This window comes from Carassius gibelio, chromosome B14 (assembly GCF_023724105.1).
Source record: "Carassius gibelio isolate Cgi1373 ecotype wild population from Czech Republic chromosome B14, carGib1.2-hapl.c, whole genome shotgun sequence".
Taxonomy (NCBI): Eukaryota; Metazoa; Chordata; class Actinopteri; order Cypriniformes; family Cyprinidae; genus Carassius; species Carassius gibelio.
Window position 1 is genome coordinate 6870392 of NC_068409.1, and position 20821 is coordinate 6891212.

Below are 20821 nucleotides of genomic sequence, written 5' to 3' on the forward strand. Positions count from 1 at the left end.
TGTTTCACTGCATCCATCAATCCTTACTTTATTCATTTTGTTCTGGGTTCAATAAACTCACCCAGACATTTTATTAAGAGAATATTGGTACAATAAAGGTACATACTTTTTAAAGTGTGTATAGTAGGCTGTAAATGTTTACCACCCCAGTGACAGATTTTGTACCTTTTTACTAGAGTATACTGAAGGAATATTGTTAGGATGGATGCAGTGAAACAAATGCAAAGTCTTTTTTTATTTATTATTATTATTATTATTATTATAATTTTTACTTTGCAGTTTGATTATCAGAATGAAGTGAGATTCAGGATCTGAGGAAACTGCACATGTCTGTTCACATTACAAACACTGTATCCAGCCTAGAGGAAAATACACCAGAAAGTAAAGGGCGTGAATGCAGATTTTTATGGCTTTTGGCTTTTTGTCATTTTATGCCAAATGGTAGGGGAGTGCCAAAAGGTTCCTTATTGGTGAACAGAGTTTTACTGTTTTTGCGAATCAGCGGTGAATATTTAAGTAATTTCCTTAGACAAGAGAAGGTGGCGGCAATAAGACTTGAGGTAGTTATTCATCATATGTTTATCTATACTTCATATACCACAAATAGGTACATTACGATAGCTTGTTACAATACGATCAGATTTTAGCATAGTTTATTGTTGTTGACAGACAAATGTACAGTGAAACAAAATGATGACCACATATACATTGAAGGCGAAGCTCTCAGAGTTTGTATCTGCGTCCTTTTTGTGCAATACAGTACAGAATACATCCTGTTAGTATAATAATTACTACCACCTATGCTATTACAACTGTACTTAAATCAATTCACAATCTATGAAGACAATTAGACAAAATACAAAAACTCTAATTTAAAGTTTGTTTCTACCTTTCTGCGGTGTCCAACTAATGCAGAGAATATTCAACTGGTTGTGCATGTACAGTTCTCTCTCCACCTTCAATACCACGACTTAGGTGCCCTTGAGCAAGGCATCGAACCCCCAACTGCTCCCCGGGCGCCGCAGCATAAATGATGAACACTGCTCCGGGTGTGTGCTCACGGTGTGTGTGTGTGTTCACTGCTCTGTGTGTGTGCATTTCGGATGGGTTAAATGCAGAGCACAAATTCTGAGTATGGGTCACCATACTTGGCTGAATGTCACTTCACTTAAAGAACCCTTTCCAGAGAAATATAGAAGGAAATAACAGTGTAAGTTATATTGTTTTTAATCCATTGATTTATCCCTATCAACATAATCACACACAATATAACAATATCTTGTAATTTTTATTTGCTGGAAAATGACAATCATTCAAATCAGTGTTTTTAAGCACACCTGACACAACCCTAAAATGGAAATTTAAAGCAGAACGTGCACCACTCACAGGTTTGTGTCAAAAGCCAGCTAGTGTAGCAGATGTAAGCACACTGTGATATGCATAATTTATTTTTGCACTGTTAATCATTTTTTTTCATTTACACCTAGTGCAGGTCAATGTAAGGAAGATACTATAAACAGGCTAAATACACATTGGAAAAGGAGATCAAAGTGGCAAAGAGGAATTATTCTGAAGAAATAAGGACTCAGTTCACTTCCAACGACTCCGCATCAGTGTGGAAAAGTCTAAAGAAGATCACCAATTACAAGACACCACCCCCCAGCACCGTAGAGAATCAACGACTGGTAGACGATCTGAACGAGTTTTACTGCAGGTTTGAAAGAACACCCATCACCTGCCCTGAACGCCTCCCCACAAAAACATTCACACCCTTCACAACTCCTGCAACCAGCCCTGAATGCCTCTCCAAACTACCGTTCACACCATTAACAGCTCCTGCAACCCATCCTGAACACCTCTCCAATCAAGCACTCTCACCATTCTCACCTCCTGCATCCCCCCTCTCCCTCACACCTGCAATTCAGATCAGCGAGGATGCGGTGTGCCAGGTCTTCTGGAAGCAGAAAAGGAAAAAAGCACCAGGCCCAGATTGTGTTACACCAGCCTGTCTGAAATCCTGTGCTGACCAGCTGGCCCCCATCTTCACACAGATCTTCAACAGATCGCTGGAGCTGTGCGAAGTCCCTTCATGCCTCAAACGTTCCACCATCATCCCCATCCCTAAGAAACCCAAAATTACAGGACTAAATGACTACAGGCCTGTGGCTCTAACGTCTGTAGTCATGAAGTCATTTGAGAAACTGGTGCTGGGCCACCTGAAGGACATCACTGGGCCCTTGCTGGATCCTCTTCAGTTTGCCTACAGAGCAAACAGGTCTGTGGACGATGCAGTAAACATTGGACTGCATTATGTTCTGCAACAACTAGACAGACCGGGGACTTATGTGAGGATCCTGTTTGTGGACTTCAGCTCGGCCTTCAACACGATCATCCCAAACCTCCTCCTGCCCAAACTAAATCAGCTCTCCGTGCCCACCTCCATCTGTCAGTGGATCAACAGCTTCCTGACAGACAGGCAGCAGCTAGTGAGGCTGGGAAAATACACATCCAGCACCCGTACAATCAGCACCGGAGCTCCCCAGGGCTGCGTTCTCTCCCCACTGCTCTTCTCCCTGTACACTAATGATTGCACATCTAAGGACCCCTCTGTCAAGCTCCTGAAGTTTGCAGATGACACCACACTCATCGGCCTCATTCAGGACGGTGACGAGTCTGCTTACAGACAGGAGGTAAAAGAGCTGGCTGTCTGGTGCAGTCTCAACAACCTGGAGCTTAACACGCTCAAAACAGTGGAGATGATCGTGGACTTCAGGAGAAACCCCCCTGCACTCCCCCCACTCACCATCATGAACAGCACTGTGACTGCAGTGGAGTCATTCAGGTTCCTGGGAACCACCATCTCTCAGGACCTGAAGTGGGACATTCACATTGACTCCATCGTAAAAAAGGCCCAGCAGAGGTTGTACTTTCTCCGCCAGCTGAGGAAGTTAAACCTGCCACAGGAGCTGCTGAAACAGTTCTACTCCACCATCATTGAATCCATCCTCTGCACTTCAGTAACTGTCTGGTTCAGCTCAGCTTCTAAATCTGACCTCAGAAGACTACAGAGAGTAGTCCGGACTGCTGAGCGAATCATCGGTTCAACTCTCCCAGCTATTCAAGAACTGTACTTATCCAGAGTGAGAAAAAGGGCTGTCAAAATCACTCTGGACCCCTCACATCCAGCACACTCCCTCTTTGAACTGTTGCCATCTGGTCGACGCTACAGAGCACTGAGCACTAGAACGACCAGACACAGGACCAGTTTCTTCCCTCAGGCAATCCATCTTATGAACAGCTGATAATATCGGTGAACACACTACACTTTATATTTATATACACACACACTTTATTTATCTAACACACATACTTAGTATACACTTAAATTTTGCACACAATATATATGTACATACATAACTTCACTTTGTAATATACCTGCCTACAATTGTCATTGTATATTGTCATTCACTGTCTACATATTTGTATTTTTTATTCTTTTATTATGTGTTTTATGTTCTGTCGCTGTCATTCTGTTGTACTGCGGAGCTTCTGTCACGAAAACAAATTCCTCGTATGTGTAAACATACCTGGCAATAAAGCTCATTCTGATTCTGATTCTGATTCTGAAAGAAACAGATGCATGTCTGAATATTAGAGGCGCGCAGGTCTTAAAGGGACAGTAGGCTACATGCTGCCGTGTGAATTAAAGGGATAGATCACCCTAAAATTTTATTTCTATCATTTCTGTTCTATTTCTATTTCTGTTTATACACTCACATGTTGTCCAAAACCTATATTAACTTCTTTCTTGTGCTCAAAGCAAAAGAAGATATTTTGAAAAATTAGGATAACCAAACAGTTGCTGGTCCACATTGACTTTTATATTAGGGGGAAAATTACTGTGGAAATCACTGTGAACCAGCAACTGTTTGGTTTTCCACCTTCTTCAAAATAGAGTTTGAAAAAAAAAAAAGTGTTTTGACAGTATTAGCACACAACATAACTTAGTAATCAGGCACAGTTCGAAGGGCTTTTTCGTTTTCGGGCAGCACTTTGTGCTCAGAAAAACCGCACGTCAGAAAAGGACACGAATTAAACGTTTAAATAACCAGTAAGGATTTAAACAGATGAAAAAAATGTGAATGAGTTAACTGTGATGTTAATGTATGTCGCAGTATATTAATCCCGCTGGGCCAGAACTGCAGCTGATAGAATGTGCGCAGCACACAATGCAACGATATTTCTTCGAAAGCAGACTGTGGAGACATTTTTATCGCCCACAACCAAAACTATTAACATCCTACCCTCGGCAGAAATCGAGGACAAAATCAGGCTGTTCAGCTGTCAATGCACTTCGATCCCAAACGCTGTTTTGGGTTGGCAAATCTAATTTTCTTGCCACCCTTTGGCTTCTGGACAGCCACTGCTGTAAAGCTCTGCCAGGTAAACAGCGCGTACCCCCGAAGCGCGCGCACTGTCAAACAGCGCCAAACTGGATTTTTGTTGGATCAGACCCATCTGCAAGCTATGGAAAAATATGCACAAAACAATCCACTTTAAAGTTTTAATTTATCATCAGAGGGACAGATCATTTCTCAGGGGAGGCAGGGCTTATCCTAGGGGAGGCATTGCCTCCCCCAGCCTCCCCCTAGACACGCCCCTGAAGTACAGGTGAAGCAGAGGGAGCGGAACACAGTCAGTACTCGGGAGAGGGCTCCCTCTGCTGGCGTGGCGTTATATAAATTATGTTTATGTGCTTGTGTACTCCTAAATTAAGACGGCAGAGGTTGATAACACTGCAAGCTTCAGTAGGCCTATGTGTAGTAAATGAAACCATGTCTTTGCCATTAATTTACAGGAGGGGCGGACTGGGAAAAAAATTCAGAATGGAAAATTCAAACTCATACAAACAAATTCATGGACAAAACTATTTTTTTGTATGGACCTGACATAAAAAAAGGTTTAAATCTTTAAATTGGGGACATGTCAAATAATTAAAAGTTCTCTCCTGAACGGCACCTTCACTTCCATTTTTCTCTTCAGTCTCATTATTTTGCCCTGTTATCCATCTCTCTCATGACTTTAATACTCAAGATTGAACAAAACTATACTTTACAATACTCTACAATACAACAATATATTTATAGAAAAATCCTAATACTGTGCACCAGTCATGTTTTTCCTTTACAAAAATTTACCATGCTTTTATTAGCCTATATAAAAGTACAATAACCTTGTTTTGTTTTTTGTTTTGCAAATGGATTTGTATTTATTTGTAAATAAATACATTTGTAAAATAATTTTAAATTTTTGGTTACCACAGTTAAACAATAGTAACCATTTTCTCAGCTTCCCAAAAAATTCTGATTATTTTTCAGCTAAATTACTACTGTAACATTACAACAGATAATAATGATGTAATTTATATATTTTGAGTGATGACTGATGAGCAACGTGCTGCTGTTTGATTTAAAAAAAAAAAAAAAAAAAAAAAAACAAAGACAAAAAAGCATCTTTACAGATGAAACTGACCTGAAACCCTGAACAGTAGCTAGTTCTGCTTCTCTGTTCCAGCTGTGCGCTTCCACAGTCCACTCTTTTATCTCTCTTTCGCCTTGATTACTTGGAGTCTGATCCAAACCGTTTGGCCGAGGCGCGGAGAGCGCGCGAGTCACGACTAACAGATTTATTATTATTTTATTTATTATTAAATGATCGCTTTAGTACATTCGGCAGGCAATTATACAATAATGATATTAAAATAGAGGGACAAGTTGAGGAAGACTGAGGAAGCTGGCAGGCCACCGGGAATTGTCCCGGTTCTCCCGGTGTCCAGTCCGCGCCTGATTTCAACTGACACGCAGAACGTGCAGGAGTCATATTTTGCATTTTTGGGGCTTAATATTCACAGACACTAGTCCATATCATGTTTTGATTCAAGTGTACTGACCTACTTTTGATTTAATCATCCAAAATATGGCATATTCCGTCCGCGTTAGGCATTCCGTTTTTATGACTGGATTCTACGAACCAGACTGTATTTCCGCATCCCGGAAATTATTAGGGCGTGTCTCAGAATAGTCAGTGCAATTTGGGAAATCAGTTAAATCTGTATGTGGATGTGTGTAAATATTCAAATGTAATCCCCTTTGTAATCGTTAAAAATTTCATAAGTAACTGTAATTTAATTACTCATTTTTTTTAGTAACTGTAACTAATTACAGTTACATTAATTTTGTAATTAAATCACGTAACGCCGTTACATGTAACTTACTCCCCAGCACTGGATGTAATCCATATGAGATGTGCATTTCTCTCTGGCGTTTATGGCGAGTCTGCATCTTCAACTTCATCTTTGCAGCAAAACAGAAAACACCAGTTTATTACTTAACAATAAAATGACTCCTTGCATATTTTCGAACCAGCAGGCCGCTCTGGGTTGAGCGAGACCCCATGGAATGAGCGAGCGGATCGGGATATTCAGAAATGCGCTTTCCACTCACGAGCTCTGATCGGAACAAACCAGAGCCATTTGTCTGCTGACCTTGCAGAAACATACAAATAGACATAGCCAGACTAGACTATTTTAGTACAAATTAAGAGCTTACTAACAATTTTTTTATAATTCTTGACAAAATTATAATATATTAAGTTTTGTTGTTTTTTTTGTTGTTGTTTTTTTTTGCCTAGTTAGTTTTGCCTACGTTCCTACGGCCCAATGATGCTACGATGAACATTTACTGCTTTTTAAAAATGCGGGTCGGGTACAATATTTAATTGTTATTTTTTGCGGTCCGAGTAGCGGGTGGGTTAGTCGAAAACGTCGGTCGGGTGCAGGTTATTAACCCTTGTGCGGTCTTCGGTCATTTCTGACCGGAATATTTTACGTTTTGAAATGTTAAAAATCACAGCTTCATCGGAATGATATGAAATGCGGTGACCTTCATGGCATTTGGGGTGTGAACACACAAAAAAATTGAGGGCATGATTCGAACAGTCGAACATTCGAAGTGGGCGTAAAAAAAATAGTAACACTCATGGTCTTCGGTCAAAAATGACCGTCCATAGGAAATGAATGGGAAATAGACAAAAATACAACAATTCAGAGAATATTTGTGTACACAATCTACAAATCGATCACAAAACTGAAAAAAAGTGCACAGCAGTGAAGGGATAACACTATAAAACATTAAGAGTGTGATATTGACACATCCAATCACACACAGATGCACACACACACACACAAACACACACACACATACTTACACATAGACACATATGAACTACTGTGTCTGTAACACAGAGGAAAGTTTTGAGAATGTGGAATCCATTCAATAATTCAGTCATAATGCAGAGAAAATCTAACAGCAGTGAAGGTATGACACTCTAAATAATCACATACACACACACACGCGCGCGCACACGCGCGCGCACACACGCACACACCTATGACCTGCTGTCTGTAAAACAGCGATGAGAAGCAAGCGCTGCCTCTTGGGTTTGTCAGTGCACTTAGAAACTCAGACTTGGTCCTTTGCACCATTCTGAGGATTCTCATTTTTTATTTTTTTGCAGGAGCTCTGTGCCACTGAACAATATGTTCAGGTTTGATTGCAATCATAATGCAAAAACTTTAATGCAAATAATGCATGAAATCATTATTTATAACAGAAGAAATATAAAAAAATATACAAAAAGTACTCTTTAGAATGTATTAATATATATTCAAGTCCACTACTTAATATGAGTAAGCAATTATGTCTAAAAACAACAAGGGAATTCACAAGCCTCTCTATAGATTCCTATACTGGTAATAAGTGGTTGCACCATGCACTTACATGTTTTTCTTTCTTTGCTCTGACCAGGTGGCGCTAAAAAATCTTCAAAAAAAATGTATTTGAAAGGCCTAGTCTCTGGTTTAATCTGAAATACAACATTAATTCGAAAATAATTTAGAAAAATTAGAAAAAAAAAATTATGTACTATTTTCTATGAGAAAATTTGTTCATAATTATTGCATAAATATGAATTAATACCTTAAAATTTTCTCAAAATACAAAAGAAAAAAGAAAAAATATTATTGAATAAAAATATATTCCACTGATTTTACTGGGGGGCAAAAAAGTTACATTTTAGGTGTCCGGTCACTTATGACCGTGAAGACCCTGAGTGTGACTCCCAAATGAGGGCCGCACAATTAATACATTGACCCGCGCATCACTGGTGCGAGTGGATAGATTCGCGCTTGCGCATTATTTTAATGTGCTTTTGCGTTACAATAATGCACTCTCGTTGCTGCTTCTGAGCCGCTTACACATAACTTACTGTATACACACTGCAGATGCGTACAGTGACCCTTGGGCAAAAAATATATTGGGCAAAACATATAACACCTGAGGCACCGCTACAGTAAGCTAGAGATAAAGCTCTCATTGGTTTTCTTTTGGAAATATGTTTAAAATGTACACTGAAAGCATTTATAACTGTAAAGCATGTCTCTGTGTGTCAAAATCGTGAATTATCAAATGTTAGATTCCGCATGAGTGTAGGCGTATAGGGGGAGGGAACTAAAACAAATATTTTAAAGACCAGATAAGTCCTTCCACTTGCACCACATACAACTACCATAAAGAATCTTATTTGACAGTTCATTGAACAAATAAAAAAGGTATTGTGAAAAAGAAAAGGGAAGCAATAGCTTCAGGGGGGTATTCCAGAAAGAAGGTTATTTGACATTAAGAGTAAGTAACCTCAACTTTCGCTTCCAAAAACGGAGGTAACTTTCAGGGTAACCATGGCAACTCACTCTCTGGACCAGCTCATGATCCAGGGTTAGTTTGCTTAAGAGGGATTCAGATGAGTTTAATATATATATAATTAATATAGTTATTAATATAACCAAATTTATGTCAGTTATATAATATACAATATTATTTATTAATTCAAAATAATTAGAATAAAATAAAAATAAGTTATGTTAAATTGTAAAAGTTAAATGTTACATCAATTAAAACATTTATTTTATTGTCATCTCACACATGGATCTGCATTCAATTAATTAGCATCAAATAAACAATATAATATTTTTTAAAGATTACTTATTAAACGAAAAGATGATTGCACAACCACCAAATAGGTGGTGATGTGTAGTAAGTAGGTTATGTAAATCGCCACTAAACAAAAGAAGAAGAGGAAGTAGAATGGCAGGCTTTTTCTTAGCATCTGTTTCCATGGTGACTCATCGATTCATCGCTCTGTTGAGAATGTCTTGTGTTTTCGCTGGGAACATACTCTGAGTTGGCTGAACTTACTCCCGGACTCGTTTTTGGAACCAGCATACCTCGAGTAAGCAAGGTTTGGGTTAATCAACTGAGAGTTCAGCGTATATGTGACGGTAAGTTAACCTTGCTTTCTGGAATACACCGCTGGAGAGGGCCAAAATAACAAACAAAAACAATCTAACTGGATAATTTAAAACTTAAACTTAACTAACAAAGAAAAGAGAAATAATAACAGAATGGTACCCTAACTCCCTTTCCTGGCCACAAAAAAAAGAAGAAAATGGGGTTCAACAAAAATGGTGCCCATCTCCCCACAGCTTCCAAATAAAACCCAGCTTACAAATAAGCAAGTATTAAAGGAATTAATAAATGTCAACAGTAGAAACACATTAAAGAAAATCGCTTTTCTGATCAATCATAACAATAAAGACTGCGTCTTTGGACATAACAAATGTAAAATAACTCTAGTCTTAACTGTATAATTTTAATTTTTAAATGTAATGTTTGTTCAAGCCACATAAGAGATTGCCTTTTGTTTGATTACCCTCAAAGGCATATAGTCAAAGCTTCAGATATTATAAAGGTACATCCACTTAAAGGCGAATAGACAGACAAAGTAGTTCTAATTGTTTACAGATATAACAATCTGTTTATGAGAATACTCACAATGGTGGGCATTTTCATATAATTTTGCATGTTTGTGTCTATTCAGGGATTAAAAAGAAAGAAATCTAAACTAATTCACATGCAGTCTGCCCACATTCACAGAGAAAAGTGTGTGACTTATAGACCAGTCATCTGTGAATGACATGCTCTAAGCTCACTTGAATGAGATCAAACACAAACCCTATTCTTGACAGCACATTGTGCAATGTTACTATTGCTCATGTGTGATATATGGAATACAAGCTATGTTAACATAGTACATTTTCCTTGAATCCTTTTTATAACATCTTTATTTTTCTAATATTGCTAAATGGTGTTTAAATTCTTATTTGTGCTTAAAAAAATGTTAAGTACATTTATTGAATTGTTGTCGCTTGGAACACCTGCGTCATGATGTCATCGCACGTTTCAGTAGGTGGCGCGCCCGTGATGTGCTTCATTCAGAGTAAATACACCATCACAGAAGTCATCACGGCTGCGCTCTCTTTTTAATTTTTCATGTTTATCATACTTCTTTTCAGGTAATCGCAAAATAAGATGCACAAAATAGACTTCTGTTTAAACATAAACTTTAGTGCGATACTGATGATGTATGTATGTTGAAAGCAGTTTGGTCAAATATACTGATAGTATGTCATGAGTTTAGAAGGCCTGAGCACATGGATAGCGTGAGTGCCTCGCGATTAGCGTGATAGCCATTCTATGTCATACATGGCCAGTATGGAGTTATTTGTGTTCATTAACGTTCATGGTGTTGTGGCAGACTTATGAGTTATGCATTACGTTTATCTTGATCTTTCATGTGTCTTTATTATAAAAAATACATTGGATATGAGTAAGTGAACAGCGTTTAGCAGTGAACATGTGGTCAATATTCCAGCTGTATTCGTGTGTCATCAATTTATTTTCTGTAATTTCATCATTATGGGTAAATATTAATTAAGATGTTCTATATCATTTGGTGCTTATGTGTACATTCTGAATACTGTATCCTGTTTCTAGAAAAAGCATGCGATTTGAGTGTCACAGTGTCAGTTGTAACTGACATGGCTTTTTTTTCTGAGACTACAACATGTGAACGTGATAGTTTGTTAACCAGTTGATTACATTTTCTTATTCCTTCTATTGTAATGGGAAGTGTTTGAGGTCACTCATTTTTTTTACATTCAGTTATTACTGGGAAAGAGTGATACATGTGTTGATACTATATGCTGAACTTTTGTTATATGCATATGTTTGTTTTATTCATTCAGAGTAAATACACCATCACAGAAGTCATCACGGCTGCGCTCTCTTTTTAATTTTTTCATGTTTATCATACTTCTTTTCAGGAGTACTACAATTTTGGAGGCACCGCTGGGATAGATGTCAGACGGTTTATCCACCTTGATCGGCAGGGAACCGCCTAGCGACATTCATCCCTTAATTACCCAGATGTTGAGTAAAGTGACAAGGCAGAACTGATTGAACAGAGCGTGCACTTGAGGTACAGAGGCAGCTGAGATAAATCAGATAAGTCAAAGTTCACATACAACACTGAAACACTGCGAAGACTGCAGAAATGGATGACTTACAATGTATCCAGGAAGAAATTGGTGAGAGACTGTGTACATTGCCAAGAGGAAAATTAATTGAACTGAATCAGTTCCTTGAGATTCATTTAGAAGCAAATGTCACACGCCTTTCTCTAGTTAGTCGTCTCAGTAATCATCTGCTACGAAGTGAGTTGGAGGAACTTGAGGATGGAGGCATGGCTGAACTATTAAGCATAAATGATAAATTGAGTGAAATAATGCTAACTGATGTAAACGTGAGTGAACTAAGCCCAGAACCGGGACAGGTAGAGGAAAGAGAAAATGTAGTACAAAGACAACCAGGAGAAATTAAGCACACAACTGATCTGCTTCCTGCTGTGCAAACACATCCAACCGTTTCACAGAGCACAAGGCTGAGGCCAGCATCAGCAGACAGTGTAGCAGTTAACTCTTTGCTGCCTCCACAGGGTCAAATGATACCGACTGTATGGCACAGGGAGTTTAAAATCTCAGGTTTTATTGGAGAACCTGGCCAAAGAGACAGATTAACCTTTTCGAGTCTGGCACGCCAAATTGAAAGTGGACTGAACAGAACAAGAGATAGTTGATTCAGTGATTCGAGCCATTACGCCAGGCCTTCAATTACGTAGCTACTTAGAAGGGAAAACTGACTTGACCTTACCAATGTTGAGACGAATTCTTCGGTCCCATTACCAAGAGAAAAATGCCACCGAATTGTACAAGCAACTTACTGCAGAATCACAACGTGCAAAAGAAACACCCCAAAGTTTCCTCATACGTGTGCTTGACTTGAGGCAGAAAATTCTCTTTGCGTCACAAGAAGACGAGTCGGGGTTTAAATATGCATTCGTGCAGAATATGTTTCTTCACACTGTGTTAACAGGTCTACAAAACGACCGTATCCAGAGTGATCTCCAACCGTACCTGACAGACACCACAGTCACAGATGAGACACTGCTGGAAAAGTTGAATGTTGCATGCTCCCACGAGGCTGAGAGACAGAGTAAACGGAAAAGTGAACGCAGCGCCACTGTGAATGTTACTCAGTTAAGTGAACCAACTCTGCATTTAAAAAGCAAACAAAAACAGCCAAAATCTGATTTGATGTCACAGTTGAAAAATTTAAGTGAAGAAGTTAAGCAGATCAAGGAATCGATGCAGCAACCCTCACCTCTGCCGCAACAGTGCTGCACTGTCAACAATGATGTCTCAACTTTAAGAACAGCCCATCAATCCATCGCAGAGGAGAATCAGGTGCCGCAGAGCCAGGCCTGGAGGCAGAGTCAAAATGGAGGTGAGCAACAACAACAGTATCCATTTAAAGTTTCTCATTTCACACCACAACCATATCAACGGCGGATGAGTCCGATGCCAGTGCAGTATTTCCAGCCAACTCATTCATCTCAGTATGCAGCTCAAGGGTTCAATCTGCAGCAGTTTCACGCAGAGTCACAGTCATATGTCGCAACGCCACAATCACAGTCTTTCCAGCCATACCGACAGTCACGCCCCCGAGGCCAAGGCAGTGTTTTCACTGTCAGCAAGCGAGATCGATGGAACTGTGCGATCATTGTTACCGCTGTGGCAGCAATGAACATTTCCTGGCGGGTTGCAAAGAGAGAGGTACCCGAAAACAGCGTAGGGTTCAGTTAAACGAGGATGGGTTACCACCGCGGGACAGGGAGTGACCCATCAAGTGAAATTGTCCCCTTCGTATACAAAGCAGCAAGTGGAAAGAGTGGGATTGGAGCCAGACATAATCCCTTATGAGTGCAATCTAATTTCTTAGTGTCAAGTCAACAAACATTCGCCTGTGACTTCCCTGGTTGGTAAACAATGCTTAGTGACATGTTATCTGAATGGACACAAAACAGAGGCATTGTGGGACACGGGATCCCAAGTGTGGATTGTGGATCGACAGTGGAAGGATCAGTACATACCTGGAGTGAAGATACGAGAAGTTTCCGAAGCGACAGAGGCCACAGACAACTTGCATCTTGTCGCAGCCAATGGTTCCATCATGCCCTATGAAGGATGGGTAGAAATTACGTTCAACTTTGCTCCCCCTGCAAACAAAATGAAAGAATTAGTCATCCCTGTACTCGTCTTAAGAGGCCAGCAGTTGTCCAAGCCAATCATTGGTTACAATGTAATTGAGCAGGTCATGAAACAGAGTGAAGCGAGTGGGCAATGTGATGTGAGCAAAGGACTGTTGAATAAGACTGTTAGATGTGCCTTTCCAAGTTTGACGAGAAGTAAAGTCCAAACATTCATTAACCTTGTGACAGCTGAAAGTTCAAGTGAGTATTTAGTGAAGACGACAAGAGACCATGTGACTGTGCCAAAACATGCTATCATGCAGGTCAAGTGTCAAGTAAAAGCACCATGTATGAAGCAGGATAGTGTCATGTTATTTGAACCATCTGTCAGTCTACAGTACCCTGATGGACTGGAACCCATTGAAACACTCTTGACTCTGAAAAAGGGGAGCCGACCTGTGATCCAAATCAGTGTCCAGAATGTGATGGAACACGATATCCTTCTGGTAAACAATAAATAAAGTGTTACCAGCGGCAGCGTCATCTGGTGTAACAACAGCCAGTGTTAATGAAAGTGCGAAGCCAACAAGTGAGTGTGAGACTAATGGTGAAGGTGTGTGGGACCCACCTGTGGATGTCAGTTATTTGTCTCTGGAGCAGCAACAGAAAGTCAGGCAAATGCTGCGAGAGGAGTGTCATTCCTTCTCAAAATCAGATGAGGACATCGGGTGTGTCAAAGACCTACAATTGAGCATCAGTGTAACAGATCAGACACCTGTTGTGCGAATGTATACATCTGTTCCAAAACCGCTGTACCAAGAAATGAAAGACTATCTTCATGATTTGATCGCCCAGGGGTGGATTGAAAAATCTAATTCGCCTTATTCATCTCCAATTGTATGTGTCAGAAAAAAAGATGGCAGCCTGAGGTTGTGTATTGATTACAGGGACCTCAACCGGAAAACCTGCCTGACCGACAACCGATTCCCAGAGTACAGGACATATTGGATGGCTTAGGAGGAAATAGGTGTTTCTCTTTACTGGACCAAGGAAAGGCGTACCATCAAGGATTTATGACACCAGCAAGTAGACCGTTGATGGCCTTTTGTACACCGTGGGGGTTATATGAATGGGTCCGTATTCCTTTCGGGCTCATGAATGCTCCGGCTGCATTCCAGCAGTTCATGGAAGGATGTCTGGAAGGGCTACGAGATGACATTTGTGTACCTTACCTCGACGACATCTTAGTCTTCACTAAATCCTTTGACGAGCACGTTGAGGCGGTAAGAAAAGTCTTACAGCGGCTGCGGTCGCATGGGGTGAAATTGAAGCCAAAAAAATGTGAGTTGTTCAAAGATGAGGTCCGCTACTTGGGAAGGATAGTTTCAAAAGAAGGGAGCAGGATGGATCCAGCAGATACTGTAGCAGTGACCGCCCTGAAGGAAAAGAGACCCACCACAGTTGGAGAATTGAGGAAGGTTTTAGGCTTGTTAAGTTACTACCGGCCTTACATTAAAGACTTCTCGAGGATTGCTTGCCCCCTGTATGGGCTAATGAAAAGTGATAATAACAAGGTACAAACGAAAGGTAAAGGGGAAAGAGGGACTTACCTCAAGAGTCATGTGGTTCCATCAAGTCAGTTGGTTGAATGGACAGAGGAACATCAGGAAACACTCGAAAAACTGATTGATTGTCTAGTTAAGCCGCCTGTGCTGGGGTTCCCAGACTTTACAAAGCCGTTTGTACTGCACACCTATGTGTCAAATCAGGGACTGGGAGCTGTCCTGTATCAACACCAGGAAGAGAAATTAAGAGTGATTGCTTATGGATCGAGGACATTAACGACAGCAGAACGGAATTACCATTTGCACAGTGGTAAATTGGAGTTCTTGGCTCTCAAATGGGCCATCACTGAAAAATTCAGAGATTATCTTTACTATGCGCCCACATTTACAGCGTACAGTGACAATAATGCCCTCACCTACGTTTTGACGTCTGCCAAGTTGAACGCAACTGGATGCCGATGGGTCGCAGAGCTTGCTGATTTCCACTTCACTATCCGGTATCGGCCTGGAAAGGAAAACATTGATGCTGACGCATTATCCAGGTTGACAACACTCTCAGAATAAAATGTCCCAGAATACACAGAGGAGCTTTCATCTGATTCAATAGGAGCCATGATACAGGCGGTGGAAGTCCAGTCTGAATCAGGGATACCATGGTCCTTTGCTATAGCTTGCCAGAGTTCACCAACATCTGCAGAGACCAGTACAACATCAGGACCCCTATCAAAAGAAGAGATCAGAAGAGCTCAGAGGGAAGATAATGACATAGAGTTGGTAATTCGTCACTTACAGTCAGGAGTAAAGCCTTCTTCTAAGCAGTGGAGGTCTGCGGGTTCAGCAGCGAAAAGTTTGATGAGAGGGTGGGATAAGTTGATGCTGGATGAGGATGGCATTCTGCAAAGAAAAACAGCACAGAGAACTCAGCTTGTATTGCCAACGGGATTCAGGAAAATTGCACTGGAGGAATTGCATGACAAAATGGGACACCAAGGCATCGATCGGACCACAAGTTTAATGAGAGACCGCTTCTTTTGGCCCCACATGCAGCGTGACATTGAGCATTATGTGTTGAGGACCTGCTCCTGCATTAAGCAAAAGAAACCGTGCAGAAAAATAAGAGCACCTCTGAAACCCATCACGACGACTTGCCCATTCGAACTTGTGTCAGTGGACTTCCTCCACTTAGAAAAATGCAGAGGAGGATATGAATATATACTTGTCATCGTCGATCATTTCACACGATTCGCACAGGCATATGCGACAACGTAAAAATCTGGCAAGACTGTGGCAGACAAACTCTTTAACGATTTCGCCCTCAAGTTTGGATTTCCGTTGAGAATACACCATGATCAGGGGGGAGAATTTGAAAATCAGCTGTTTGGACAATTGCAAAAGTATAGTGGGATCACTGGTTCAAGAACTACTCCCTATCACCCCCAAGGAAACGGGCAAGTTGAGAGATTTAATCGGACGTTGTTGCAAATGTTGAAAACTCTCACTGAAAAACAGAAATCAAGTTGGAAAGACTCATTGAACAAGTTGATCTATGCCTACAATTGCACAAAAAGTGAAGTGACTGGTTTCTCCCCGTTTCACCTCTTGTTTGGTCGTTCCCCGAGACTGCCCATTGATGTTCTCTTCGGGCTTAATGCAGACAACCTGCCCACAAACAAAAGTGAGTACCTGGAGGCTTGGAAACAAGGGATGCAAGAAGCACAAGAGATCGCTAGAGAACATGCAAAAAAGGCAAGCGAGAGTAATAAAAGAAATTATGATCAAAAAGTGAGATACACAGACCTTGACTCAGGAAGTCGAGTCCTTGTAAGAAACCTGACTCCGAGGGGAGGACCAGGAAAACTTCGGAACTATTGGGAAGAGCAAGTTCATGTTGTTATACGCCGAGTTGCTGAGGATGTGCCAATTTATGAGATCAAGCCTGAGCGAGGAAAGGGGAGGTCACGAGTATTACACCGAAACTTGTTGATGCCATGCGATTACTTACCTCTTGAAGTCGATCCAACGCCAAAACCCAAATCACAGCGGAGACAGCCACAGGGAAACTCCAGCATACCTGCAAACCGAATGGAAGAAAGTGAGTTGGAAAGTGAAAGTGACTCTGAGTATTATATACCAGTTGAGCCTTGCCAAGTGAGAAAGCAACCTAGTGGTTATGATCAGAGACGAGAGGAAGCACTAATACAGTTTTCACCTCCTGAGTTGCCTGCTCATCAGAGTGCATCACATAGTTCTCCACTGAATCGGTTTGAACTAGAACCGTTACCTACAGCTGAAGTGAAACAAGATGTTCCCACACCTGCTCATGTACCTGTGAAAGAGAACCGATTTGAACTGCTTGGAAGACAAATTAAAAATGAGTTAGCGAGTGCACATGAAAACTTACCTGCGAAAGTACCAGAGGAAATTGAGTCAAGTGACAGACCTGTTGAGGTGCAAAGAGAATACCAGTACTTAGGGAGGCAACGACGTCTACCAAAGAAGTTCACCTATGATAGTTTAGGGACTCCTACCTGTTACAAAGTGCAAGTAACTGGTTCTGGATATGATCCACACTTTCCTAACATGTGGACACCTACATTTACGCCTTGGGTGCCAACAGTGTTTCCCTACCCAAGACCACCATCTGTGTATTAAACGTGAACTGAAACTGAAACAGAGATTGAGAGCACACTAATTGTTCTTATCAACTAGTACACACACTAATTGTTCATATGGACTGTGAAAGAACTTTTAAAAAACCAAAGAACTGCTGCACACATATGCACGTACACATAAACAGGACTGTTTCTAGGCCAAAGGGACATGGACTGTTTTGCAAGGCCTATAAAAACATTGTGTGAACACTTTGGAAAAAAGTTTTTGAAACATTTTTGCACAGGTTTGAATAATTTTTTTTGCAATTTTCTACATGGCATTCGGCCTGGGACTTCAAAGTGTTTTTGTGCATCAAAATGGCCTTTCGTGGTTTTTTTTCCCTCTTTTCTCTTTTTCTCTTGGACACTGGATGAAACCCCTGAACTTTAATGTTTTATAGAGGGGGCATAATCCTTCGCAATTGAGTCGTGAAAAATTACAATCAATTCACTAGGACTGTTGGTAAATGCAAACTTGAAATGTCATTATAGAGAAAAGATGACTGAGTATACAAATGTGAAAAGAATAAGATGTGATATGTCACTGTGGCAAAAGTATGTGTAAAAAAAAAAAAAAGGGATTTTATAAGGATATTGGTTTCCTGTAGGGGAGAGTGTGATATATGGAATACAAGCTATGTTAACATAGTACATTTTCCTTGAATCCTTTTTATAACATCGTTATTTTTCTAATATTGCTAAATGGTGTTTAAATTCTTATTTGTGCTTAAAAAAATGTTATGTACATTTATTGAATTGTTGTCGCTTGGCACACCTGCGTCATGATGTCATCGCACGTTTCAGTAGGTGGCGCGCCCGTGATGTGCTTCATTCAGAGTAAATACACCATCACAGAAGTCATCACGGCTGCGCTCTCTTTTTAATTTTTCATGTTTATCATACTTCTTTTCAGGTAATCGCAAAATAAGATGCACAAAATAGACTTCTGTTTAAACATAAACTTTAGTGCGATACTGATGATGTATGTATGTTGAAAGCAGTTTGGTCAAATATACTGATAGTATGTCATGAGTTTAGAAGGCCTGAGCACATGGATAGCGTGAGTGCCTCGCGATTAGCGCGATAGCCATTCTATGTCATACATGGCCAGTATGGAGTTATTTGTGGAGTTAACGTTCATGGTGTTGTGGCAGACTTATGATTATGCATTACGTTTATCTTGATCTTTCATGTGTCTTTATTATAAAAAATACATTGGATATGAGTAAGTGAACAGCGTTTAGCAGTGAACATGTGGTCAATATTCCAGCTGTATTCGTGTGTCATCAATTTATTTTCTGTAATTTCATCGTTATGGGTAAATATTAATTAAGATGTTCTATATCATTTGGTGCTTATGTGTACATTCTGAATACTGTATCCTGTTTCTAGAAAAAGCATGCGATTTGAGTGTCACAGTGTCAGTTGTAACTGACATGGCTTTTTTTTCTGAGACTACAACATGTGAACGTGATAGTTTGTTAACCAGTTGATTACATTTTCTTATTCCTTCTATTGTAATGGGAAGTGTTTGAGGTCACTCATTTTTTTTACATTCAGTTATTACTGGGAAAGAGTGATACATGTGTTGATACTATATGCTGAACTTTTGTTATATGCATATGTTTGTTTTATTCATTCAGAGTAAATACACCATCACAGAAGTCATCACGGCTGCGCTCTCTTTTTAATTTTTCATGTTTATCATACTTCTTTTCAGGAGTACTACACATGCACACCTTGTGATTCCAATGCTAAAATTATGTATTTTGCAGCCCTAAATCCTATACTTAGACCCCCCCCCTCCAATTCTTGCACTTAAAACAATAAAAACGTTTTTTTTGTGACTTTAGGCCTCCATAATGCTTGAGTGTAAAACTTTTGTAATGATGTATAGTTTGTTAATCCCTGTAAATAAAACTCAGAAAATTTGAACTGACGTAATCAAAGAATGCTTCAGTGAGAAGCCATCTTCCCACAGATTAACAGGACAAACTTGTGTTGATTGTTTTGTACAGTGGGGAGAACAAGTATCGGATACACTGCAAATTTGGAATGTGTAGCTCTCATGAAATCCAAAATGGGACATTTCAAAATTTCTCACTTTCAACATTTGATATGTTATGTCTATATTGTATTGTGAATAAAATATAAGTTTATGAGATTTGTAAATTATTGCATTCCTTTTTTATTCACAATTTTTACAATGTCCCAACTTCTTTGGAATCAGGTTTGTACTTATAGGCAGGGCCCAGGGGTAGTAATAAAACCAGCAGGCAAACTTACTTAAAGTTGCATATCACACCTACTCCACAATGCATGGTAGCTAACATAAAGGATTGTGCTCATAAGAGCCAATAATGATCAGCTGAAATATGTTTGATCGGCCGGTAATACTGATCCTTGAGATTTGTTCAGGACATCCCTAGTTTTGACTATTTTCTTTTTTTACTTGGTTAACCACATATTGCTAAATTATTTTAAAATATTTTAATGCTCATTTAGGATCTGGAGAGCGTCTGAAGTCACTTCTCACATTCTGGACTGGGTGGGACGTGCTGTCATCAGACCTGGAAGTTGAGTTTGTTGACTGTGCTTTGCCACAGGCATTTACCAGTTTTTTCACTCTAAAACTATCTAAAAATGTAGCAACATATGAGGAATTTGAGCGTGACCTGATGGCAAGCATCACTTCATGGTACTCTGCTTTTGGCAAGATTTAAACACTGCATACTCAAACCGTTTTGAGAGTTTACAGATATTTCATCTTGAGCCAGTAGTTCTGATGGCAGTTTCAGATTCAAAGTTGTTAGCTATTCGTTTCAATAAAAATGATTATACAGTTAGCATTTGTGTTTTGTTAGCAAGAGGCCAAAGTTATGTCAGACATTTGCGTAACATGTTTTGGTGTTTATTTGAAGTTTACATGAAAGTAAACAAAATAAAATTGAAACAGTTTTGAGAGTTTACAGATATTTCATCTTGAGCCAGTAGTTCTGATGGCTGATAGCAGTTTCAGATTCAAAGTTGTTAGCTATTCGTTTCAATAAAAATTATTATACA